Below are 9761 nucleotides of genomic sequence, written 5' to 3'. Positions count from 1 at the left end.
ATGTATATAAAAATAATCCAAAATATTCAAATTTATTTTGGGGGGGAGGGGAGGTGATATTCATTTAGCAGCTATATATGAACAGTTGTTTAGTGGTTGGCATTAAACTCCTATCACATAGCACTATATAATGAGGGATGAAGGGGGAGAGCAGGGGTAAAAGACTATTAATTGATGGTTTTCTCTAATGCATCTTTACTGTAATCTACATATGTCTACATTGTCCTTTTGTATAGAACAGGGGAATGATTAGTTTAATTTATTTGTATTATGCCTGGCAGCACTGGCTTATTTCCTGGCACATTTACTAACACATCATCGATTCATAGAAAGTTAGGAGGTCATCTAGTCCTCAGGAGGTCATCTAGTCCAACCCCCTGCTCAAAGCAGGACCATCCCCAACTAGGTCATCCCAGCCAAAGCTTTGTCTAGCCAGGTTTTGAAAACCTCCAAGGATATGAGGGGTTAAATGATAATCTAGCGTAGGCCATAGGGCAGAGTAAGATACGAGGCTTTCTAAAACGCCATTGAACAGCTTTAGTTTTGGAGGTCAATTCAGAGTCTGTGTCCTGATACTCCAAAACCATTTCAAATTTAGTCCTAGCATCTAAGGTATCTGAACTTCTGATTTGATACTCTCTCTCAAGAACTACATTGGAACAACCAAGCTGTTGATTACCAAGGGAAACTCAGAGCCTAGTAGACTGAATTTTCTAGTATACCCCTGCCTCCCTCCCAATCAAAGTCCCAATATCAAATTTAATTGATGAAGGGTGCATAGGGCACCCAAATCATCACAAATGCCTACATGTAAATTGAGATAAACAGATATAAGGAAAATGAATAAAACAAAACAAAGGAAAGAAGTTTAAAATAAGCCTTTTCATTCATAATAAAACAAAAATGTGTTCTGATCTCTATATTTTTCACACCTTAGGGATGATCAGATGTTGGCAACAATTGTCAAACATACAGTCTTCCATATTTTATTCATCATAATTTTATAAATGCTTCTTTAATTCTGATTACTTATACTCCTGAGACACTTTATATTTACCAAAATAGCCCCAAGCCCCAAACTGTAGATATTCAGTAGATAAACATTGGATGCATCTACACATTGCCCTACAGCGATGGTTTTACTGCATGTAACAGCCTGTACTGCACCGTATGTACAGTGCATAGGTATTTTTAGCTGCTACTTCACTGTAGCGGCGTGCTAAAATGTGGGAATATGCTGTTATGGCAAATTAGCTGCTGGTTATGTGTAGACACACGTGATTGCTACGTCGCTGTAGGGTGACATGTAGACATACCCACTGAAATGCATACATAAAAAATAACTGACTTAGCTTCAGACCAATAGTTTCCCGAATTAAAAATATTTTTGACATTACAATAGATAAAAAGCAATTCTTTTTGTCTGGCCACCTTCCAACTGGGCACAAATAAAAGCAAAATAATTGAGTGTCATTGGGATGTATATAAAGTATTTCACTCCATCCTAAAACTGTATTTTCCCTTACCATTGATCTTACACATCTACTTCAAAAGGTAGGTACCAAGAATACCTCTTAACAGATAACAGATTTTCCCCTTATCACAGAGGAGGACAGAGACCAATGGCTTGAAGTTGCAGTAAAATAAGTTTAGACTGGATATCCAGAAAAACGTTTTCACTATTCTAATAGTGAGGCCAATGGAATAGAGCTGTGGAATACAGTGAAGCTGCCCTGGAGCCGGGACATCTTCCCCCTGCCCCACAGAGATTGGAGCTTAGCCAGGCAGCAGTGTGGCCTCCTGCTGCCTGGGTTGACTGGGAGCAAATTACTCCTGATCAGGGTCTACATTTGCTCTTTGGAGCATTAGTTAATGTGCTGTTTTCTAGTACTTGTATGTATTGGTACTAGAAAATGGTGCATTAGACTAATTTAAACTGCAGTTATTGATACGCACATGTAGACGGTGATGCTTTACTGCACATTAGATTAATCTAATGCTCAGTAAAGCATCTTGTGTAGATGCACCCAGTTTGGAGTCTATTTCCACCTGTGGCAGAATAAGATTATTCTGTATGCATACCTCCCAGAAGGGGAGGCAGTGGTGATGAAGGAGGAGAAAAGTATCCCATTTTTAGTATAATAGGGTAATGGTTCAGGCACTTACACAGGGAACAGCCTCTCTAGATTTAGCCCCACTTCACCCAAATTCTAATTCCCGATTCCCTACAAAATGTCTGATCATTAGGATGCTGGCTAGACATTGACCAGTGCATTCTCCAGCCCTCCTTTTGTTGCTGGACCCACTGTACCTTGCCTTTGCTATTCATGCATAAACAACATTCAGTTTCTACCCTGTTAGTTGGTGGGCATGGGCCCAGGTTAGAAACTAAAGCTCCCTCCATCTTGCTGAGCCCCCTTCCCTCTGGCTTGCTTTCCTCCTCCTGGCTGCATATCTTTCCTTCCTGGTTGTTCAGTGGGCCAGCTTCAAGAGGAGGGACGGAGAATGCACTGGGTCAAAAGTGTAACCAGGATTTTGAAAAGTGGGGTGCAGGAGCAGCAACCAGCAGTGCAGGGCGGCTGCAACCCCCACGTGTAGCCTCCTCCCATCCCAAACTAGGTTGGGCCATCAGTATTGTGGGAGCAGCAGTTGGGGACTTTTTTAGTCCCCAATGCAGGTAAGAGTTTTCCCTCTCAGACACACCTCTCCTTCCCTCCCCGTACATTATACTTCCATCCCCTCCCTGTCCACTGCTCCACCTGCTACTGTCACTGTCTCCACTCTTCTGGGGTTGAGAGGAGCTCCAGAGTCACTCCAGCTGAGCTATGCAGAAGCTGGGTCAGTCTGGAACAGTGGTGGTGGTGGCAGGCAGGCAGGTTTGTGCTTTTCTATGACTACATTTCTAACTGACACACCATTACACTGTGAAACAGGATTTAGCCCATGAAGTCAAAGTTGGAAGAACTTTCATTTGGGGGAATCAAGAGCAGGAAAATTGAAGATAGCTGAAGAACATGACTTCTTACCTTATTTCTTTTTCTTATTATCCAGAACAAGCTGGCTTGCATTTATTATATGCACACCTGCAGTAAACACGAATAACTACTATTTTCCTTTCCGTGTATTATCCTGCTCTACATTCATTAACCTTTTATAGCAATGCTAAGTGATGACAGCAGTTGCTTAATTGTGAGAGTCCTGTCAGGTGATAAAGTTCCTTCCTGTGTTCTAAAATAAGGAGGCAGTGAAGTTTATGATACTCAGGAGCCTTGTTAGGAGGTGAAATCCCTTGAGGGTACTTCTTCCTCACGTGTCTCAGAGAAAAATTTGTAAGCATAGCCTTGAATGCAGTAAGCAAAAGATTGTAAGAAAAGAGGGCCCATCAGAGGAATATTATCCAGAAATTCATCAGGATAAGACAGAAAACAGTTTCCTATTCAGTTTCTCATACCAGACCAGAGAATAATGGAGATAAACTGGTATAGTGTTTAATTTTAAGAAAAGGAGATATAAAAGTGGATATTTGAAACTCAGCAGGGATGAATTTGACACAGAGATAAAAAGAAAATTGTAATCAGATTGGACATAGTTGTGCGGGCTGGCTCCTGATCCCATCCTTGCCATGTGCGAGCCGGGCCCGTCTTTGCGCACGCGGACTGTGGCCAGCAGCCCGGGCACATGGGGCCGAAGAAAACCGCGGGGCAGTAAGGTATGCACGAGCTAGAATCAGTTACGGAGGCGTAATGGTTGATTGAAAAGATTATTTACTTACACCCAAGGTGGTCACAGTGTAGGCTGGACAGCTTTCCAGGCGCAGCTCCGCTTGAATCCTCGTTGGAGGACTCTGACAAACTCGGTTCTTTGACCCCGGAGTGGTTTAGGCTCCGCGGGTTCGACAATTCTTTCCTCACGGAGTGGCTGAATCTCCGTGGGTTCTGTTCGGTTCCCAGGTCCCCCGGAGCTGTTAAGACTCCGTGGGTTCGAAAATTGGGTATATAGGATAGGGATACGTCTAGGACTGCGCTCGGTGACGGGGAGAGGCTAGAAGCTAAACAGACCTCTGTTGCCTGCTTAAGAAAGGTGCGTTGGGTCCGCAAGGGTCCACATCGCTTGGAGATCTTCACACAGCGCGAAGTCTCCTCCTCCTGGCGAGTTCTGTATCTCTCCAGGTTTCCTCTCTCTCCGACTTGGGCGGAAACTACCCAAGCCTTTTGTATGGCTAGCAAGCCAATAGCTAGCCACCACGTATGCCTACATTTAGAACCGGCCAATAATGTGGCACAAATCTAAATACAAATGGCGGGAACTCCTTTGCACCGTGCATCACTATGATGCAAAAGAAATGCACCATGCAAAGAAGGCTACAAACGGCGGGAAATACTCTTTTGCACGCGGGTTCTCCTATTGCAGCAGAAAACTCTACCGTGCAAAAAAGCTGCAATTTGGCGGGAACATAATTTAGCGGTGCCGAAGCACACAAAAACAAAAAACCACAACTTTGGGTTGTGACAATAGTAAGAAGGGGAAAGAAAGATAGCAATTTGGAAACATAAAATGCAATCACACACAGATAAATTATTATAATTCATATTTATGTATAAACCTAGCTTAAGTATAGTTCTAATGGGTTAAAAATAATATTACATGAGCTTAGATTGCCTAGTTAGTACTCTGATAGTTATATACCAGATATATAAACAGGTATATAACTATCACAGCCTTGAGGCAAAGATCAGGCTTATAAGTCACCTACGTACCACGCAACCTAGCCTCCACCCCCCTCCTTTTTCTTTCCTCTCTTTTCTCCTTTTTCGTTTTTTTCTCCTTTTCTCTCTTTTCCCTCGCTGTTTCTTTCCTACTTCTTTTCTTTCTTCTCCCCTTCCCCACTTCTAGATGTGGTTGTCTTTGCCCACGAAGGATGAATCTTCAACTATCAGAGCGTTAACTAGGCAGTCTAAGCTCATGTAATTTTTTTTTAACAAATCCCATATATATACACTAATACACACACACACACTTTACTATTTCAAACTTACATTTTCCTAATTCTGCTGATTTTTGCTGTAACCTTATGAAAGCTTTTAATAAAGGTTGCTTTTGATGGCAGATATGGAACACAAAGCGGAAATGGTGTTAACTTCATGCAAAACACATTGTTTTGAACTGAATGAGTTTTCAGTGTAAATTATGAAGTTTGATGGTAACTTTGGAACCATACCATATAAGCTGAAGTTAGAAGTGAACCCTGCTGTCTGGCCTATAGGTGTGCGCCTCATAAGAACTCCACAGGGTGGCACTGTTCAACAAGAAATCACAAAGATGGGGTTAACTTGGTGAGGTTTGCATTCCATGCAGCCTACAAGCACCCAGCATAGTCTTTTAGAAGGAGATTTCCTGCACAATAAAGAAGCAGATGTTGGCATTTTAAAGGTGAAAATGACAAATTCCCTCTTGTGTAATGTATTTCAGCTGCTTTGGTTGCTTAACATGTCAGAATGTCAGCAGTAAGGAGATGCTTTTTTTGTGACCATACAAAACGGCAAGCTTCCAAATGCTAGCTTATCTTACAAGAAGGCTTTTTCGTGTGTGTGTGTGTGTGTGTGTGTGTGTGTGTGTGTGTGTGTGTGTCTGGGAGGAGAAGAGGTTCATTGTGGGAAACACTGAGAACTGGAAGACTGAGTGTTTAAAGTAACTTTACAATCTTGAGCTAGTAAATCATGGCTATGCAGTTGGCACTGAGGAGTTACCACAGGACTTGGCAGTAGAAGATCCATTAGTGAAGCTGACTCACCAAGCCCCAGCATATGTTGCTGTTAATGCAACTGTCAAAGAATCTAGGCGAGGGTGGAGTAGAGCTAGAATAACAAGACCTTAGCAAGAGCACAGAGTACCATTTTTGTAACTCACAATATGTGCATTTGTTTCAGGGCAGTTTAAAGTGCAAAGCAGCATAAAGAATATATAAAAATATGCAAGTTAAGCAAATACCTTGCATTAATCTTATACAAAAATACCCCCATGGTTGCCAGGTTTACTTCACACCTACAACTTGTGAGATTTTCAGGACAACAACATTTTAAAAAAAGGTATTTTAAGCCACAGCTAGGAGCTGATAATCCACTTAGGACCACGAGTAAATCAAGTTTCATATGTGAAACTACTAACCAACTGTGCTTTTTTAATAGTCCTTTACTGTAACTAATCAGCTTTTAAAGCTGACAATTAATAAAAACTTTTAGCTGAGATGTGTAACTGATGCAGTTGTAGCTTACTAATGTCTATAACTAACAAGAGGTCATACTAGTATGAAAGGCCCATGGTACCTGTAAAAAAAGGAGGAAGATGGAAGAGGGTCAAAAAGAAGTTAGGAAGAGGGCCATGTGGCAGATTATAAAATATCCCGGAAAAATGTGATCATGGATTTTGATGTATTATGAGCAATTTTGGGGTGCAAGATGTAAAAGCTAAATTTAGTACCTAGAGTTTCCTGTTTGAGGTAGTAGGGCTACAAGTGTCCTATTATCTTGCCTAGCTGCAGCAGTGATTAGATTTCAAGCAAATGGGACATTAATTCACTTTAACTTTCATCTCCGACACTGAACAAAGAAAACATTTGTTAGACTCCTGGGCTCTAAGTGATTCCTAAATAAAACAGGGTAACAAATACAAAATAAGCTAATAAAATAATCAGGATTGAAGGAGGTAAAAGACCTAACACTGTAAAAATGCTCCAGAAATGTAAAGGACAACTGGAAATTAAAAAAAATGCTTAATTCTGTATCTGCCATGATGGATGCCAGCAAAAAGGAAGTTCATTCTGTCAGGCTAACTATGAAATTATATTACAGAGATTTGATGAGTCTGCCCTCCATATAAAAATGAATTATACTAACAGTGTGTTTTTAAGTGAAAAATAAAACAAGAAGTGACAACTTCGAAAGGTTTGTGATTAATCTGAAACTGAAGAGCCAATCTTGCAATTTTTGAGAACTGAGTCCTTGGGGAGAGATCAGTTCATGATATGGATCTACGACTAAAGCTAAAAAATAGACTATTGAAAGATCAAGAATGAATCCCTGACCAAGCAACTCGAACTTGCCAAGCAAAGGAACTTAGTCTAAACTGGAACTTATTGACATGGACAGTGCTCTGCCCGTATAGCTATGATAAGGGATTCAAAACTACAAGAAAGGAGACCTGTGATTTGTGGTTTTGATTGGTTATTTGGGGATGATGTATATCTGGTGGATCAAGGAGTACAGATGGTTCAACAAGTTTGGAGTCACTTATTCTGTCATAGTCTTTATGGTCCAATATTCAGTGTATGATTTCATCTGCCAGATTTATCTCCACAATATTAGGTTGGGAAAGGTTTTATGGAAGCTAGTAGGGAAGGTTTTCTGAATGGGTGAACATATATTTTCTCATGTATATCAAGTTATGTCCAGGGTATGAACCAATCTGTACTCCATACTGTGTGACAGATAGAGCATGAGTTGTAAACACTCACTATCCTTTAAACTTTTCCTTAGTAGAATATAGCTTTCATAAAGTAGGGACTGCAGTTTGGCCAGGGTCAGCTCCACTGAAATCAATGACCTTTTAATGGATTGGTCCTACCTACTTAATTTACTTCCTTTGCCTTTTTAAATCCTTCCCTGTATTATGTTTTCAATCAATATTCTTCCATTAAGTATTTTCTTTACCTGCCTCACAAAAATGGTTTATATTTGTCAAATGGCATTTCTTTGACTTTTGTCCATATCTTATTTTCATCCACTTGGATGGATCAACTGTTCTTCTTAACTAAGGGGTCTCACATAATCCTCTCCAAGTCTGTGTTTTCCCCATCCCTTCAGATGTACTCGCCCATTATTACAGTCCTTTCTGATTCTCTTTATGATTTTTGCTTCCTGGAAACAACAAACATATATTATATTCACAGAATGACCCAGAATGCTCAGCACTCTTGGGATAGTAGTGGAGACTGGAACTGAAAACAGGGAACCTTTCTCTCCTGTGCTCACATATTCCTGGTAGCATCCAGACAGGGGGAGGAGGAAGCTGTCTGGTTCAAAAGCGGAGAGGACAAAAGCTAGAGCAGAGAAAAGGAAAGGACAAGAGCAGGACAAGGAGTTTTGTTTTGCTGAAGAGACTGGGACTGATGTGGGTGTCAGAGAGATACATGATTGAGACTGCCTAAGCAAGGAAAGACAGATTGGGACCTTAGGATAGAATTCTGTTTACTTAATGGACAACCAAAGTGGAGCTTGAGATTAAGGGCCTTGTTGCACCTTATGCTGAGAGCCGCACAAATGTTGATCAGTGTTTATGCAAGCTTGGAGTTTGAAGCAATCACACCTTTAGTCATAGGCTGCGAGAGAAACAACCATTTGTGGGGGCTGAGCATGCACATGCATGTGTGTGTGCGTGGCCCCCACCTGCCCCCCAGCAGGTCAGTCTGTGGGGGAAGGGGTGGAGGAAGGGGAAAGGGCTGTGGGGAGGGAGGCAGATCTAGGTTCCTGCAGTGAGGGAGGGAGTGGGGCAGGGGCAGTGGCAGGGGCAGGGGCTGAGCTGAATGGGACCCTGGCTGGGCTGGGTGGTGGGACAATTGTAGCCTAGGCAGCTTGTTCAGGGGCACTGGGGGGCTCCCGCTGCTGTGTGCAGCACAGCAGAAGCCTGGGGAGCACGTGCCCTCCCAATCTGTGCATGGGGTGGAGGCGGTTGCCACTGCGTACTGCACTTTGTGCACCACTGCAGCTGCCTTGGGAGAGGCGCAATGCCATGTGTGTCCTGCCATGGGGCAGGTATGAGGTGTGGCACAGCCCAGCGGTAGCAGGCACGTGACATTGCACCACTCCCAGGGCAGCTGCAGCAGCGCGCAAAGCCCAGCATTCAGTAGCAGCCGCCTCCCTTCTATGCCCCTGGATGAGACGTCCAGGCTCCAGTTGTACCACCACCTGGCCTGGTCAGGCCCCCATTCACCTCAGTCCCTGCCTCTGCCATTTCCCCACTCCCTGCCTCACTGTGGGGGCCTTGATCTGCCCCCCTCCCTCAGCCTCTTCCCCTTCACAGAATAGGCTGGTACTTGCCTGCCATGCTGGGCAGCCAGTGATTCACATGCCGGGTTGCAATCCTGGCTGCATGCATGCCCCTCTCGACCCCTGCTATAGCTTCCTGGAGCCCATGGCCAGGCTACCTTGTAGTCCAACCTGCTGCCCCAGGTTTGGGGGCCTGAGCCCCATTAGCCTTGTCCTTCCATCACCTATGCCCTTAGTCTAGAACAAGGGTTGTCCAACCTTTTTGAATGTGGGGCCAGATCATGAACTTTTTATCACCCAGTGGGCCAGTGAGCTACATTCAAAGACCTCACAGGAAGCGGTATCACATCAGGAAGTGATGTCATATGACCTTTGACACCAATGAAGTTGCAGGAAGTGACAATGAAATGGATCTAACCAGTTCAAAACTCTCCCTCTATAGCATCCACCTCTGCCACTGTTCAGGACAGGATACTGAGCTAGATGGACCATTGGGCTGACCAAGCATGGCACTTTTTATGCTCTTATGTTCTTTGGCTGAGCTTCCAAACTATGGCTGCGATTTTCAAAAAGGGGTAGACAGGCATGTTACAAAGTTGTCATAAAAGATTTGGAGCCCTCTAAATCCCATTCATTTTAATGGAAGTTGGCCTTTTGACACGGCTTTGAAAATCCCAGCCCAAGGTGCCAACCAAATAAGTAAAAATATATTTTGCATTT

Source organism: Alligator sinensis, unplaced genomic scaffold (assembly GCF_000455745.1).
Source record: "Alligator sinensis unplaced genomic scaffold, ASM45574v1 scaffold122_2, whole genome shotgun sequence".
Taxonomy (NCBI): domain Eukaryota; kingdom Metazoa; phylum Chordata; order Crocodylia; family Alligatoridae; genus Alligator; species Alligator sinensis.
Note: the sequence above shows the minus strand (reverse complement) of the source record.